The following is an 18,399-nucleotide window of genomic DNA, read 5'->3' on the forward strand; positions in this document are numbered from 1 at the left end:
TAACGGATAAAGCTAGGCTGACCAGACGGACGCGATGGGTGCACAGTCCGGACCGGCGCGGTATAGGACGGCGGTGGAGGAAAAGCCTGCGTCGTCCAGCGTCTGACATCGTGTCTCATGTATTATTCGAAATAAATTACTAGCTACCTGATGAAAAATAGTATACAGAGTGCGAGGAACTCTGTGTCAGTTATTAGTATTCGCTCTCTGTCATGGTTTCCATCCACTAAAATCTGTTAAGCATACAGAAAAAGTTCGCAAGTCTTTTATCCAGGATGCAGCAAATAATAATATTTTGTATGAAATTCGACTTAGTTTCTTCAGTGTCAAAATCTCAAACGTCTTTACTGCGATAACTATTGTCTAGTGATAAAAATAGCTGACTCTTCTACAAGAGTAGTGAAACGTCCCCTTAGAAAAAATGTACATGACTGTGCTTAAACTGACACACAATATTTTTAGCGCAACGCAAACTGACCTTCAATAATCCCTACAAAAGAATGACCCTGACTAACATTAACCTACACCTTTCACAAATCACTTACCTCACAAAAATCTTCGTTGCTCAAGCTACTGCAATACTGCGAGCGCCACTACTGCCAGCTAAATAAAAGATTCGAACTACGGAAGGCACTAACTACTGATAGGCATAGTTAGCAAATGAAAGATTTCGATAGAGAACAAACAATGTATTTACCTCACTAGTGTTCATAAGTCATAATGTTTATAGCAGTTCATTACATCCAATCTTACAAATTTCAAAACTCCGCCATCTCTCTCCCCACATCCACTACTGCTGGCGGCTCACCTCCAACTGCGCAACGATACGCGCTGTTAACATCCAGCCGCCCAACACTACAATGGCAGACAACAATGCAAACTAGCCACAGACTGCACACAGCACAGCCAGTGATTTTCATACAGAGCGCTACGTGGAGTTACCAATATAAAAACCTAAACAACCTACTTACATGAAAAGACGTCAAAAATTTGGAAAAGGTTGTCATATTGAAGCTGATTTCCATAGTACAGATACAAATAGCAGTAACAACTTGTTACATTCAGGCACAGCGTTTGTGCCAAAATTATTATGAGTTCATTCCTTAGATAGATGAAGCTGGATGTGCCTTTGTTAATTTCTGTCACGTTTTGAAATTCATGTACAGAAATAATGACTTGGAGGAATCTAACGGAGGTACAAGCTGCATATTTCAGTTTCCTTGAAAGTTGGTCGTATTGGACTTTTAAAGATTCCTTTTAGTTTATTGTAGTAACAATGTCAATTTCTTCACACAGCTTTGTTTTACAATTTATCTTTAAGTTTAATTCACATACAATCGATTTCAAGATTATATAGTTCCATAATAGGGAGCCAGGCTTGTCTCAGAACCCACAAGCTGTAATTACTTTGAGCCTAATCGAAATACAGAAGAACACCACAGGGAAATCAGCTAAAGTGTCAAACTCAGTGTACTGCGCGTTCCACATATGGAGTTTCAGGTTCAAGATCTTCTATATATGTTGCAAATAAATAATCGAAATTGTAATATTCTGATAATGTGTGACAACATCTGATCCTGCCGTAGGAACTTCGTTTCCACAGAGAAGTTGTAAGTAAGCTGTATAGGTTTTTTTAATTGGTAATGCCACGTAGCGCTCTGTATGAAAATCACTGGCTGTGCTGTGTGTAGTGTTTGGCTGGTTTGCATTGTTGTTGGCTATTGTAGTGTTGGGCAGTTGGCTGTTAACAGCGCGTAGCGTTGCGCAGTTGAAGGTGAGCCGCCAGCAGTGGTGGATGTGGGGAGAGAGATGGCGGAATTTTGAGAGCGGATGATCTGGACATGTGTCCATCAGAGACAGTAAATTTGTAAGACTGGATGTCATTAACTGATATATATTATAACTTTTGAGCACTGTTAAGGTAAATACATTGTTTGTTCTTTATCAAAATCTTTCATTTGCTAACTATGCCTATCAGTAGTTAGTGACTTCAGTAGTTAGAATCTTTTATTTAGCTGGCAGTATTGGCGCTCGCTGTATTGCAGTAGTTTGAGTAAAGAAGATTTTTGTGAGGTAATTGATTGACGAAAGCTATAGGTTATTGATAGTCAGGGCCATTCGTAGGGATTTTTGAAAGTCAGATTGCGTTGCGCTAAAAGTATTGTGTGTCAGTTTAAGCACAGACGTTTATAAGAACTCAAATGTGTAGTGGTATTTGAAGCAGTGCCAGATGTTATTCATGAAGACTTCCACATGGGTCTGCCACTAGGTTAATGCGAACGGAACACAAATAAAAAAAAAAAAACGTAAGAAGGACTTAGTGTCACTAAATGGTAAACATACAGTAAGGGTAGAGGAATGCACATTCTTACACAGACTCTATCTACATTTAGAAAATGCTAGTCGGTTCAATCGTCTGTGACTACAGCGTAGAGCTGTGGAGCTGACGCATCCTAAAAGAAAATGTTCAGTAAATCACTGGCATTATCCAACAATATGCCAGAATTTAATGCAAATTCGGCGCAGTTTTAGGTACAGTCGAAAATAAACTCAGAAATACGAAACTATTGGAGTTATTAGTAGAGGAAGTGTTCTAAATTTGGGTTACCATTTACTTTTTAAGGTGTAACTTAAGTTCTGTTGCAAAGAATTTAAAAATATTGCAATAAACCACACTTTGAAGAGTCCTGCTTAAAATAATTATGATGAAATGTAACACACTCTGATAATTTTTTCTTATTTTCTATCTAAAAAATATTGGCAAGTGGACACAAGTGTAAGGTATGGTCTTAATTTGGGATAATCTTAATTATATTGAGATATCGTTGGAAATAGCTCAGTAAACCGAAGGAGAAACAATTTATTTAAAGGATAAAATATTACAAACATTTTATAAAGTACCTGAAAAATAATACGATATTCATATTTTCAAATCACAATAGTTCACCGAAAATGTGGTCAAATAATGTAAAACCTTCTAATCAGTCGAAAAAATTCACAAATATAAATGTCTTAATCAGCTCCTGCACATTCGTTGTGTGTCCACATACTACTTATGAAGCAAATAGCTCACAGCTCCCCTACCACGTCATCATAAACGTATCCCACACAAAATATGCATTCTGTATTTTCACTGTCTGGCTTGTTTTTTCCATCAGGAAATCAGAATCACTCAAGTCGTCGTCAAAGAGTGGGATGCCCACTTCATCATGTCTGTGACTCGTTTGAACTATCTTCTTGATTTCTCCGTCGATTTCCGTTTCTATTTTTTTTTCTTTTATTTATCTGAGCGTACATATTTCTGGATGAGATTTCACCCTCTATTTATAACTTCAGTTTCTTTCTCGCAATATTTCGTTTGGAAGGACTGGTAGAATTTCTTTCTTCAACAGGTCTCGCACATTTTTCTAACATTGCTGTATAAGGAGTGCCAGTTATCAGAGTAGATCCTATGGCTTTACGTCCTTCGTTGCTTTTCACTTTGTTTACCGGAGGAACAAAAGCAATTTCGTGAGGATCAACAGCCGATGAGGTAGACCTGTTTTCCTGAGGCTCCTGCGTTAAAGAGGCTGACACGTGTGATGTTCCCAACGTAAGAATACGCGAAATGGATGAGAGTTCTTGAGAATGTTGTTCTTGGTCGTTTTTCTATTTTCTTTCCAACGAGCTACCACCTTTCGCTGCTCCATTCGTGAACCCAAAGTAGTCAACTCCATTAAATATACACTCCTGGAAATTGAAATAAGAACACCGTAAATTCATTGTCCCAGGAAGGGGAAACTTTATTGACACATTCCTGGGGTCAGATACATCACATGATCACACTGACAGAACCACAGGCACATAGACACATGCAACAGAGCATGCACAATGTCGGCACTAGTACAGTGTATATCCACCTTTCGCAGCAATGCAGGCTCCTATTCTCCCATGGAGACGATCGTAGAGATGCTGGATGTAGTCTTGTGGAACGGCTTGCCATGCCATTTCCACCTGGCGCCTCAGTTGGACCAACGTTCGTGCTGCACGTGCAGACCGCGTCAGACGACGCTTCATCCAGTCCCAAACATGCTCAATGGGGGACAGATCCGGAGATCTTGCTGGCCAGGGTAGTTGACTTAAACCTTCTACAGCACGTTGGGTGGCACGGGATACATGCGGACGTGCATTGTCCTGTTGGAACAGCAAGTTCCCTTGCCGGTCTAGAAATGGTAGAACTATGGGTTCGATGACGGTTTGGATGTACCGTGCACTATTCAGTGTCCCCTCGACGATCACCAGAGGTGAACGGCCAATGTAGGAGATCGCTCCCCACACCATTATGCCGGGTGTTGGCCCTGTGTGCCTCGGTCGTATGCAGTCCTGATTGTGGCGCTCACCTGCACGGCGCCAAACACGCATACGACCATCGTTGGCACCAAGGCAGAAGCGACTCTCATCGCTGAAGACGACACGTCTCCATTCGTCCCTCCATTCACGCCTGTCGCGACACCACTGGAGGCGGGCTGCACGATGTTGGGGCGTGAGCGGAAGACGGCCCAACGGTGTGCGGGACCGTAGCCCAGCTTCATGGAGACGGTTGCGAATGGTCCTCGCCGATACCCCAGGAGCAACAGTGTCCCTAATTTGCTGGGAAGTGGCGGTGCGGTCCCCTACGGCACTGCGTAGGATCCTACGGTCTTGGCGTGCATCCGTGCGTCGCTGCGGTCCGGTCCCAGGTCGACGGGCACGTGCACCTTCCGCCGACCACTGGCGACAACATCGATGTACTGTGGAGACCTCACACCCCACGTGTTGAGCAATTCGGCGGTACGTCCACCCGGCCTCCCGCATGCCCACTATACGCCCTCGCTCAAAGTCCGTCAACTGCAGATACGGTTCACGTCCACGCTGTCGCGGCATGCTACCAGTGTTAAAGACTGCGATGGAGCTTCGTATGCCACGGCAAACTGGCTGACACTGACGGCGGCGGTGCACAAATGCTGCGCAGCTAGCGCCATTCGACGGCCAACACCGCGGTTCCTGGTGTGTCCGCTGTGCCGTGCGTGTGATCATTGCTTGTAAAGCCCTCTCGTAGTGTCCGGAGCAAGTATGGTGGGTCTGACACACCGGTGTCAATGTGTTCTTTTTTCCATTTCCAGGAGTGTATTTTTGTTAAGATGATATATCCATGTGACTGTGAAACCATTGACTACAAGTTCTCCTATTTGTACATTCAGCTACGCTTTTCCAAACAATTCCATCATTCCGTAAATGGTTAGCGGTCTATTTGAATGACAAAGCCTTTACCTTACCTCTTCACCGTAGGTCCTATGAAAGTTGTGTCTACTTGCTGCAGTTTGTGTGTGCAATGAGATGAAACTGACATAATAATCAGGTGATTACAGTAAGATCGACGTTACGCGTATGAGTAAAATGCCCATCCAACATGAGAAGATGTTGGTCTGCATCCAGCCTGATGGATGTACAGCACCAGCTGGTTGTTCATGTTCTTAATTGGGAATATGGTCAATGGAGGGATATAATGTCCAGAAGCATTCAGAAGGGCAATCATTGTAAATTTTGTACCTCACTCACAGAAGTAAGGACAGCAATTAGTCACTTTCCGTTTCGTCTAGAAATGTAAGGAATTTTATTTTGTACAATTGTTTTAATCCCATCTCATTTACATTGTAGATCCTTTCAGCAGATTTTTTTTCAGATATTCTTCCTGCTACAGATTAAAGTAAATTCCAACATTTTATTTATTAAATACAAGAGCGCATGGAAAAGAAGCGCCACAGGGTTCACGTAATGACACAGTCTTCTTATGACGTTGCAAAGATAAATCCACCCAAGCTCTTCCAGCCTCTCCATTCTTAAACGGATATCGTAGACCACTGGTAAGTCAGTCGACTTAGGTCACCATGTGTGAAGTAGGTAAGAGACTACCTCCTTTCCTAGTTCTGCGCATGATACAAATTTTCTTCAAAACATTTTCCCTGAAATTAGTTTTGAAAGAGATACTTCAGCCTTGCAAAATGCTTGTAACGTCGATCATTACCCATTAAATATTTTTGTAGGCATCAGTGTCTTTGACTGTATGCATCGTCTTGGTGCTATCATTCCATTTATCCTGGTTTCCCTAAGGGCTTCATTTTGGCTTTGTTCTCAGCAGTCTAGAATGAAAACAACATAAGTTAGTCACACAGACAGAGTGGTCAAAAATCTGGCATAGCAATAAATTTAGAACATATATACTGGCCCGGATTTAGACCATTACTACCACGTAATTTTTAGGTTAGCTACAAAACAACGAAGAATAGTAGCTATTAAAACTAACGATATTCCAAAAGCTAGGATTATTCTTAAGACGACATGCTCGATAGAAGAGTTTTCATAAACACATGAACTGTATGAAAAAATAATGAATGCATACCTGCAAAAGTTTTAAGATGGCCAAAACTGAGATTACGTTTACTACAGTCGAATGCGACAATCAACTGACGTGGCAGTTCTACACAATAACTAACGTGGACTGAAACGCTGTTCCACATTTCTTCCGCTACGCTACAGTATGAAATATCGATCCAGTGTAAATTTAGACCATAGCCGAAATTTGGATCACTTTCTCTAAACTAAGTACAAGATAATCAGAACGGGAAAGGTCACAAAAAAGAGTGATTAATACAATGATGACGATCAGGATAAATAAACAGAAATTGCAAATTAATCTACCAACTGAAACTAGAGGTTAGATGAAGACAATTTTATTGCTGGCCTAAAATCGTAGCAAAATGAATGTAAGATAGGCCACAATCATATAGAAAAGAAGTAGAAAGCTTGGATCTGTCTTATTTTAACTAAGCTATCTGGGAGACACTTATGCATGTTTTTGTGTGAAAGAAGTGTATTACAGATCATTGGAGAGAGCATCACAATGCAATAACAAACTCAGTTCCATAGCGTAGCGAACCTATACGTTGCACATTTGATTGATGTATTCTACAGAGAGAACAGTCTAGGATGTGAAAACAAATTGCATGTGTACATTTTATTCAAAATCAGTAAAACTGAATAACTATAAAATATGTAGGGTTACAACGTTACAGTAAACAAAACATTTTCGGACTTCCAGTCACATCAAGTAGTTAAAATAGCCCAAGCGTTTGACCACTTTCTCCTACAAAATTTCAGGCGGAATTTATTTCTGATGGGTTATTGTTCCGCTGTTATGCATGGTGGTCAGAAACAGTCTGAGGAACTTGTAAGGGAGTTGCCGGGTAGGTTGAGCTGAAAAATAATTGTTAAGAAAAAAAATCGAAAATTTGCGCCGTTTCCGAGTTTATTAACGTTGAAGTTAGTCTATCAGGCAGTTGCGCTTCCAAACAAGCAAGTTCAAGCAGCCCGTCAGAGACAGAGTCGCCAAACGTGTTCATGGTTTGGTTTCCTAGATCTAACCAAGAGAGTGATAGAAAAACAGGACATGTGACAGTAGTAAGGACCGATCTCGAGTCGAAAGCTGAGCCATCTCGTGCGCTATCATCTACGCTATGAAAACAACTGACAAGAACTATACGTGGCACAGCGACTTCATTGGTTATCTTCAATAATTCAGAAGCGGTCCGACGTACAGAATTTTCCTTAACAATTATTTCTCAGCACAGCTTCCTGTGCAACACGCTTATAAGCTCCTCAGACTGTTTCCGACTACCAGGATATACGAGCTAACAGCTGCGACATCGCTGGGACCTATGGTATCACCAGACATGGCAATACGTTGCCTTTGCGTTCAATTCACCGCTTCAACTATTTGTATCATGTTTGGTACACACAGAATTAAATGCCCCAGTGTGCATTATTCCTATGAAACTAGAAATTTTGTGCTTAGTGTGTCGATAGATACAAAAAAAGCAGTGGTTACATATTTTCTATAAAAATTGAAGTATTTTTAGCTCTACTGATCATTATTCAATTAATTTTCTTAAAATACGAAAATGTAAATAATTGCTCGTCAAAACCATAGTTTCAGGTAATGCTTTTTTTATACATTTAAAGTGCGCTGCTCGACACAGGTAACACAGCTAGACTGTCTGTTATTTAAAATGAATATGACCGCATTGCAGTTTCCAAATCTGATGGACTGCACGATCCGCGTTAGCAAATTTATGTTTCCTTCTCAAATAAGACCATTACTGGAACATTTCAATTTTTGCATCATCTCAATCCCTGAACATTGATTCACTGTTTAACGCATCTGAACGTGGAAGGAGGAAAATTATGATTTACCGTTCCCTCAACGGCTACATAGTTAGAGATGGCCCTCAAGCTCAGATATGACAAGAATGGTGCATGAAATCGGGCACGTCTTTTCCACAGAACCTTCCTGTTGTTGGCCTTAATAGATTTAGGAAAACAAAGGTAAACGTAAAATTGGGAGGATTTGAGCCCCGATCCTACTAAATATGAGTCCACTGAGTCTCGTGACAGTTAACTTGTTAAACTGAACATGGAAGAAGATAGACAAGTACAACATATGCCTAAATAATGGGCTGTCGTAGACAATTTTCATGGTTTTGCATCGTTTTGCTTCGTCGGAGTTCTAGCCCCAATTTCAAAAATTCAGAGTAGTTGAGACGTGTTTTAGATTATCGGGACTTATAGATATCAGACTGGTGAATTTCATACCTAAATCTGACTATAATTTTTTCCCTAAATAATGTGCTATTGCGTACAGCACATAATCCAGCCAAATCGACGAAGGAAACAAGAGTGAATCATACAGGCTGTATTTCGATCTGATAACTGACCCCTTCTTCGGCCCTTAGAGCAATTTAGTTTCAGCAGATAGCTGCAAGTTAACCAGAAATATAAAACGGAGCACGTGTTCAGTTCACAGAAAACGGATTAATTCTTATAAAGTCCGGAATAACCTATAGTGCGACTGTTTCTGTCACAGAAAAGCGACTGCTCATTTAGCACAACAGTCAGTTTATATTTGAATGAACTTGAGTTTCAGTCATCATGGGTGCGACACAGAGTTTTCGGTCGTGGTGCCAAAACGTCTCCCACAGCTGCACATCAACAGTTTATCATCTGCGAATAGGCGGAGAATGGACCTTTCATTCTGAAGGATGATCGCACTGTACCAACGTGGACTTAACGGTGGTTTATAAGAAAGTGGTACTTCGGCGCACTGTTAACTCGTCAAGAATCAGAGACTTTCAAAACGTTAAAATCTCTAATGACGAGGCGGGCTCGGCCAACAGCTGAAGGGTATCTACACCTGTAGAGCAATAACCAAATAGAACTTGTATAGGGAATCGTTGACACTTACAAAACATGGAAAAAAATTATCTGTAAGACTTAAGAGTTGATAACTAAATCCATTTGGATAAGGACCACTGTTTCACTGTCTTTGTCCACCTTGTTAGATATTTGCTAGTCATCTTAGAGCGGACCCATTATACACTACTGGACATTAAAAATGCTACACCGTGAAGATGGCGTGCTACAGACGCGAAATTTAACCGACAGGAAGAAAACGCTGTGATATGCATATGATTAGCTTTTCAAAGCATTCACACAAGTTTGGCGCCGGTGGCGACACCTACAACGTGGTGACATGAGGAAAGTTTCCAACCGATTTCTCATACACAAACAGCAGTTGACCGGCGTTGCCTGGTGAAACGTCGTTGTGATACCTCGTGTAAAGAGGAGAAATGCGTACCATCACGTTTCCGACTTTGATAAAGGTCGGATTGTAGCCTATCGCGATTGCGGTTTATCGTATCGCGACATTGCTGCTCACGTTGGTCGATATCCAATGACTGTTAGCAGAATATGGAATCGGTGGGTTCAGGAAGGCAATACGGAATGCCGTGGTGGATCCCAACAGCGTAGTATCACTAGCACTCGAGATGACAGGCATCTTATCCGTATTGATGTAACGGATCGTGAAGCCACGTCTCGATCCCTGAGTCAACAGATGGGGACGTTTGCAAGACAACAACCATATGCACGAACAGTTCGACGACGTTTGCAGCAGCATCGACTATCAGCTCGGAGACCATGGCTGCAGTTATCCTTCACCCTGCATCACAGGAGCGCCTGCGATGGTGCGTTCAGCGACGAACCTGGGTGCACGAATGGCAAAACGTCATACTTTGGATGAATCCAGGTTCTGTTTACAGCATCATGATAGTCGCATCCGTGTTTGGCGACATCGCGGTGAACGCACATTGGAAGCGTGTATTCGTCAACGCCATACTGGCGTATAACCCGGCGTGAAGGTATGGGGAGCCATTGCTTACAGGTCTCGGTCATCTCTAGTTCTCATTGATGGCAATTTGAACAGTGGACGCTACATTTCAGATGTGTTACGACCCGTATCTCTACCCTTCATTCGATCCCTGCGAAACCCTACATTTCAGCATAATAACGCACAACCGCATGTTGCAGGTCCTGTACGGGCCTTTCTGCATACAGAAAATGTTCGACTGTTGCCCCGGCCAGCACATTTTCCAGATCTCTCACCAATTGAAAACGTCTGGTCAATGGTGGCCGAGCAACTGGCTCGTCACAATACGCCAGTCACTACTCCTGATGAATTGTGGTATCTTGTTGAAGCTGCATGGGCAGCTGTATCTGTGCACGCCATCCAAGCTCTGTTTGACTCAATACCCAGGCGTATCAAGGCCGTTATTACGGCCATAGGTGGTTGTTCTGGGTACAGATTTCTCAGGATCTATGCACCCAAATTGTTTGAAAATGTAATCACATGTCAGCTCTGGTATAATATATTTGTCCAATGAATACTCGTTTATCATTTGCATTTCTTCTTGGTGTAGCAATTTTAATGGCCAGTAATGTACATCGTAGATTGCAATTCTTTCTCCAAATACCTAAGTGGTACGGGAATCACAAAAATTTACAATTAAATGCAGAACTTCGTTTTCCTTTGCGTGAAAAGTAAGTGTATCATGTACAGCGCTCTTTTGAAGCAGGCTACCATGCTCATACACTATGTGATCAAAAGTATCCGGACACATGACTGAAAATGACCTACAAATTCGTGGCGCCCTCCATCGGTAATGCTGGAATTCAATATAGTTTTGGCTCACCATTAGCTTTGAAAACAGCTTCCACTCTCGTAGGTATACGTTCAATCAGGTGCTGGAAGGTTTCTTCAGAAATGGCAGTCCATTCTCCACGGACTGCTGAACTGAGGAGAGGTATCGATGTCGGTCGGTGAGACCTGGAACGAATGTGTTCTATAGGATTCATATCAGCACTCTGTGCAGGCCAGTCCATTACAGGGATGTTATTGTCGTGTAACTACTCCGCCACAGGCCGCGCATTATGCTGAGAGAAGCAATCGCCATCCCCGAATTGCTCTTCAGGAGTGGGAAGCAAAAAGGTGCTTAAAACATCAATGTAGGCCTGTGTTGTGATAGTGCCACGCAAAACAACAAAGGGTGCAATCTCCCTCCATGAAAAACATGACAACATCGCCTCAGAATTTTACTGTTGGCACTACACAAAGTGGCAAATCACGTTCACCGGACATTCGCCATACCCACAATCTGCCATCGAATTGTCATAATGTGTACCGTGATTTGTCTCTCCACACAACGTGTTTCCATTGTTCAATCGTCCCATGTTTACTCTCCTTACAGAAAGCGACACGTCGTTTGGCATTTACCGGCGTGGTGTGTGGCTTACGAGCAGCCGCTCGACCATGAAATCCAAGTTTCCTCACCTCCCGCCTAACTGTCACAGTACTTGCAGTGGATCCCGATGCAGTTTGAAATTCCCGTCTGGACAGCTGTCTACCTGCTACACGTTACGACCCTCTACAACTGTCGTCGGTCTCTGTCAGTCAACAGACGATGTCGGCCTGTACGCTTCTGTGCTGTATGTGTCCCTTCACGTTACAACTTCACTATTACACAGGAAACAGTGAACCTAGGGATGTTTAGGAGTGCGGAAATCTCGCGTACAGACACATGACACAAATGACACCCAATCACCTAACCACGTTCAAAGTCCGTGAGTTCCGCGGAGTGCCCCACTCCGCTCTTTCACGATGTCTAATGACTACTGAGCTCGCTGATATGGAGTACCTGGCAGTAGGTGGCAGCAGAATGCTCCTAATGTGAAAAACGTATGTTTTAGGGGGTATCCGGATACTTTTGATGACATAGTGTATTAAATTGCATTTGAGTGTGATATTTGCGTGTGAAATTAAAGGAGTAACAACATCTCATACTTCACTTCAGTCACAAACTTTTATTTTTATAAACAAAAGTGGTTTTTTATCACGGCTCTACAAATGGAAATTACGAATTTCTCATACTCATTAGTTACAAGATTCTGGGGCCTTTCCAGGGTTATAAATCGTGGTTGCTATTAAACAGTAAAATTCTGAGGTGGTGGTGTTACGGTATGGTCGTGTTTTTCTTGGATATTCTTGTTCCCCTTGTTGTTTCTCGAGGTGCTATCACAGCACAGGTCTACATTGATGTTTTAGGCACCTTCTTGCTTCGCTCTGTTGATGAGCACTTCATGGATGGCGATTGCATCTTTCAAGACGACCGAGCACCTGTTCATAATGCACGGCCTGTGGAGGAGTGGTTACACGACAGTACCATCCCTATAATGCACTGGCTGCACAGAGTGCTGACCTGAATCCTACAGAACACGTTTGGGATGTTTTGGAGCGCCGACCTCGTGCCAGGCCTCACCGACCGTTATCGACACCTCTCCTCAGTGCAGCACTCCATGAAGAATGGACTGTCATTCCCCAAGAAACCTTCCAGCACCTGGTTGAAAGTATGCCTGCGAGAGTGGAAGCTGTCATCAAGGCTAAGGGTGGCCCGACTCCATATTGGATTCCAGCATTACCAATGGAGGGCGCCACGAGCTAGTATATTATTTTCAGCCAGGTGTCCGGATAATTTTGATCACATAGTGTATATTACAATGACCCACTACAAGTTAAGTCTAATTTCCACCAAACATTCGTTGCAACAGTGTTTAATTCGTTTAAAGACCACATGCGACTTACATACTGGCAGTCCTACACGTAATATAAATAACACAAAGGGCGTTCAAAACGATTCACACAGTCGGCTCTAATTTATTTATGGTTTGCAGGAGGAGAATGAAATTCTTTGTTAACATACTTGGAACATTTAGTTATAAGTTGGTATATAAAAGTCTTTTCTTTTATTTACAGGTGAGTCATAATGGACCGTGAAGTAGATGTCAGGTAGCACTACGGTCGGTGATACAGTTCCTCTTCAAGAATGGGGATGACTCTGCCACATCGATTCACGGGAATTTGCTCCCTGTTTATGGGGAGGACACAGTGGATCGCAGCAGTATCCAGCGGTGGTTGCAGAGGTTTAAAGAAGGTATTCCTCTCTACTGGACATTCCACGATGCGGTAGACCATCGACGGCAGTGAGGAATGTGAATAAAGAGACCATTGATCAAATCATCCAAAATGACAGATGTGTGACGACACGACAGCTTGCTGAAATGACTCGTTTGTCATTAGATACTGTAGTATTACTGGTACAGTCACTAAGATAGAGAAAAATCTGTGCACGTTGTGTGCCTAGAGTATTGACAATAGAAGTGAAAACTATGAGGAAGAATGTGTGCGAGGGTCGCATGAAGACCTTTACTGAAGAGTGGAAACAGTGTTTTGAAGGCGTCATTACCCAGGATGAAAAATAGTTGTTTTGTCCGAAACTGAGAGCAAAACCCAGTCCATGGAGTGGCGTCATCCGGGTTCCCCTCGGAAGAAGAAACCAAGGCTTTCACGAACAGCAGGCCGAAAGGTGATGACCTCCTTCTTCTGGGATGAGTGTGGTGTCATTTTCATTGACATTTTGGAACATGTCTCCACAATTAACCGGGACCGTTACTGTTTGTCATTGGACAAGCTGCGACGTGCCATCAAGACCCACAGACAACAACTTCAGGGTCGGCTCATTAGACTATACCATGACAGTGCCAAACCCCATACAGGCCTTATGACGAAGGAGAAAATCAGGAAAATGGGTTGGAAAATTGTTCCTCATCCTCCCTACAGTCCGAACTTGTCTCCGTTTCATTTTTACCTCTTTGGTCGTCTAAAGGCCCATCTGAGCGGTAAAACAATTTGAGAAAGACCTTATTTCTGGTGTGGTGTTGAAGTCCATGCCCAGAATTTTACCAGATTGCATTTACATCATGGAAAGAACGATAGGCCAGATGCGTCACAGCTAATGGAGGCAACATTGAGTAGGCTTAATGTGTAGCTAAATGTTCCAAGTACGTTCACAAAAAAACTCAGTCTCCTCCTGCAAAAATTTAAAAAAATTAGAGACGACTGTGTAAAACTTTTTGAACGCCATTGTTACTGGGCAATAAACGGGCCAGACCAATTTCTGTCTGCTACCTACAGTGAACAACCTCCAGACACGCTTCCACACTGTGACTATCTGCAGGCATACTCCATCACAATACATGCCACACGCTGGTGCACTGCAAGTCAGGCCCTTTATGAGGACAGAAACAACTAGTAAAAATATCCTAAACTTTCATGACAAAGTACACTATCTTATCAAAAGTATCCTGACAATTATTAGTGGGCATTAACATGGGGTGCGTCTACCATTCGTCTTTATGGCGACTTGAACTCTGCTGGGAACACTTTCAATGAGTTGTCTAAATGTCTGAGAAGGAACAGCAGCCAATTTTTCCTCAAGGAAAAAAAGAGGAAGATTAGTTTTTAACGTACTGTCAGCAACGAGGTTATCAGGTCCGGGATTAGAGAAGGCTGGGAAGGGACTAGCCTGTTCCATTTCAGTTGAACCATCCAAACATTTACCCATACGAGTTTAGGAAAATCACGCACAACCAGTATCTGGATGGCCCCAGCGTTATATTTTCCTAAAGGAAATGTTCCTGTCCATAAACCACTGCCTCACTAATGCCGCTTTATGACAGGGTGAATTGTCTTGCTGATACAGTTATCGTTTCTGAACTGCTCCATCACTGTAAACAGTACAAAATGGTGTAAAATTTGATCATAGACTTCAGCATTTGGGCAACGGCCTTGCCTCAGTGGATCCACCGGTTCCCGTGAGATCACCGAAGTTAAGAGCTGTCGGGCGTGATTGACGCTTGGATGGGTGACCATTCAGGCCGCCATGCGCTGTTGCCATTTTTCGGGGTGCACTCAGCCTCGTCATGGCAATTGAGGAGCTACTCGACCGGATAGTAGCGGCTTCAGTCAAGAATACCATCATAACTACCAGGAGAGCGGTGTGCTGACCCCACGCCCCTCCTATCCGCATCCTCCATTGAGGATGATCCGGCGGTCGGATGGTCCAGGTAGGCCACTCGTGGCCTGAAGACGGAATGCTTCTGCATTTAGCGTTTTGTTAAGTGCAATAGGGAAATCACGCCTTAACCAAGAAAGACACCCTGACACTGTGATACTTCCTTCTCTATACTTCACTGTTGGGACTACACATGATAGCAGGTAGAGTTCTCCAGACAACAGCTAAACGCAAACACTTACACCGGATTGCCACAAGGTATATATCACCCGAGGTTTCGCTTAATACTAGTTAAATGGATATGTGGCTTATTAGGAGATACTCGAGCACTGTAACCTCTTCTATTTAACACCCTACGCACAGTCATTGTGCTAGCTGGACTGCTGGTGGCACTTCGTAACTCACAAGTAACTACTGCTAATATCATGCAATTTATTACAATAACCCTCCGTAATGCTCGCTAGTCCCTGTCCCTCAGTACATGAGGTGTGTCTGGTTTTAATACCGCTATCCCTGTTCCTTCTCGTTTCCACTTCACAGTATAACATCAATAGTCAGCATGGGGAGCTTTATAAGCCTCGAAGCGTTCATGACGAATTTGTTACTCAGGTGAGATCCTGGCATTTTTTTTTTTTTTTGCTTGTTACCACTATCTTATATTTATACCGGTAATACATGCTTCAACAGAGCAACATATATAACACAAGAAAAATACAACTTTCAATGTGTGAAACTAGACTTAACTACATATTACATCACGCTCGAAATCACTGAACTCTCCTGACCGACCAATCCTGCTTCTCTGCTGACAACGCAGTGCGCCCCACCTCCCTTTATACTGGCCGGTAGTCCTCTCGTGACATCTCGTCTTAAATTCCGCATTACACAGAGGTGTTCGGATACTTTTGATGAGGTAGTGTATATCTTTCACAATATGTTAATAACTAGTCAGATGAAACCGTTATGGCCAGTAGGCAATATACACTACTGGCCATTAAAATTGCTACACCAAGAAGAAATGCAGTTGACAAACGGGCATGCATTGGACAAATATATTGTACTAGAACTGACATGTGATTTCATTTTCACGCAATTTGGGTGCATAGATCCTGAGAAATCAGTACCCAGAACAACCATCTCTGGCCGTAATAACGGCCTTGATACGCCTGGGCATTGAGTCTAACAGAGCTTGGATGGCGTGTACAGATACAGCTGCCCATGCAGCTTCAACAACATACCACAATTCATCAGGAGTAGTGACTGGCGTATTGTGACAAGCCAGTTGCTCTGCCACCATAGACCAGACGTTTTCAATTGGTGAGAGATCTGGAAAATGTGCTGGCCGGGGCAACAGTCGAACATTTTCTGTATGCAGAAAGGTCCGTACAGGACCTGCAACATGCGGTTGTCCATTATTATGCTGAAATGTAGGGTTTCGCAGGGATCGAATGAGGGGTAGAGATACGTGTCGTAACACATCTGAAATGTAGCGTCCACTGTTCAAATTGCCATCAATGCGAACTAGAGGTGACCGGGACCTGTAAGCAATGGCGCCCCATACCTTCACGCAAAGTGATACGCCAGTATAGCGTTGACGAATACACGCTTCCAATGTGCGTTCACCGCGATGTCGCCAAACACGGATGCGACCATCATGATGCTGTAAACAGAACCGATTCCATATTCTGCTATCAGTCATTAGCTCTCGATCAACACGAGCATCAATGTCGCGTTACGATAAAGCGCAACCGCGGTAGGCTACAATCCGACCTTTATCAAAGTCGGAAACGTGGTGGTACGCATTTCTCCTCCTTACACGAGGCATCACAAGGACCTTTCACCAGGCAACACCGGTCAACTGCTTGCAGCGCTGACTGAAACGAACTTCATAATCAAGTTACACTCCGTCGTCTGCCCACTGCGGAGGCAAACGATGGCCGTTTCAGGCGCTCAAGCGTTCACCCGTGTCTGCCACTTGAACGAGGATTACTGTTAGCATTCCCGGTATACATCGCTCTTGTACGGTAGGTATCGGAGCACAGGTGGAGGCTACGGTATTACAATTACGATCGTTTTTATTAGCGCACCACGCAAAAATGAAGAAATGTCAGATTAGTTACGCTGTGCTGGCAGCTGTGCCCGGCGTTAGGTACGGACGCATGCGTGCTTTCCAAATGCGTCTGAACTGGCACGATTCCTCCCTTCTCTTCTCTTTCTGCCGACACACAGGACTGGCGTGCCCCCACCTGCAAACACGACCCACTGGCCATTAATTAGAGCGCCGCGTGGGCTGGCGCTGGCGCCACTAAATAACTGGCTTACCGCTGGCGCGCCACTCCCCGCCTCTCCGCGCCGCCGGCAATTGGACGCCTCATCTCTTCGCGTCGCTACTCACCAGCAAATCGATAACGCGCCACCGGCTCTGCGTCTTTCGCAGCTGCTTCATACAGAAGCCATCCGGCTGGGGATGAGCTCTGCGCCGGAACGCCTCAGTACCAGGCTGAACAGTACGACTCGTGTATTCGCCCAAACTGAAAGCAAAAAGCATTGCTTTAATAATCTCCAATAGGAAAAGTATATGAGCGGAATTTCGTTCAGATAAACCAAAGCATCAGATTTTACTATTATTTAGAAATGTCAAGTACCCTGTGCATTGGCAATAAGAGATGAAAACTTGTCAGTAGTTGGTTGCGAGAATTTATTTAATTCTGAGCCTTTGAAAAATCTCTTAAAAACTGATCCATTGTGACCGTTCATAACTTTTTCTTTGCATGTGTAGCACATACCAACGTTTTTAATCAGTTCAGACCTAACGAAATTACGCGTATTATTTTTATTTGCGTGTATGGTAGTTGGAAGAGAACAAGTATACACGTTAGGGATTGTCAAATCAAACACCTTTCAGCATAGAATGAATCATCCTCCTCTAGCACTACCTTTTTTATAGAGATAACCGATACCATGTATATTATCCATTCTTGCATTGATTTGTTTCACTAAAAGAATTCATATGATTTTGTATACTATGTTTTATATTTCAGGCTAAAATGTATAAAAAGGAATTACTGTGTTACAATCGATA

This window comes from Schistocerca gregaria, chromosome X (assembly GCF_023897955.1).
Source record: "Schistocerca gregaria isolate iqSchGreg1 chromosome X, iqSchGreg1.2, whole genome shotgun sequence".
NCBI classification, from domain to species: Eukaryota; Metazoa; Arthropoda; class Insecta; order Orthoptera; family Acrididae; genus Schistocerca; species Schistocerca gregaria.